We start from the raw sequence: 351 nt of genomic DNA on the forward strand, positions 1-351 counted from the left end.
GCGGGCAGTAGCATATGCTGGTTCTTCGAGTAGCTTACTCCGGTTTACAAAGGAGCGGTGTTTCTAAGGATTGAAAAGATTTTGTGAATTTGTTCGTCTTAACTGTCATGATTGCACTACACGAAATGCAATCGTGTCAATAAAAGAGACTGAGCACCAGTTGGTCACCTTCGTTGTTGTTTGCTGTTCACTGGTGTGAAGGCAGTTTCTCCTGTTTTTTTTTCAAGCAATCTAATATTTGTTCTGGCATATTTTCATTTATGTTAATATAATCGATCACAATACCTTCTGTTACCTTTTTATATTTGGTTTCTACACAATGTGTCACAATACAATAAAGGTAGCACAATG

This window comes from Geotrypetes seraphini, chromosome 14, assembly GCF_902459505.1.
Source record: "Geotrypetes seraphini chromosome 14, aGeoSer1.1, whole genome shotgun sequence".
Lineage (NCBI taxonomy): Eukaryota > Metazoa > Chordata > Amphibia > Gymnophiona > Dermophiidae > Geotrypetes > Geotrypetes seraphini.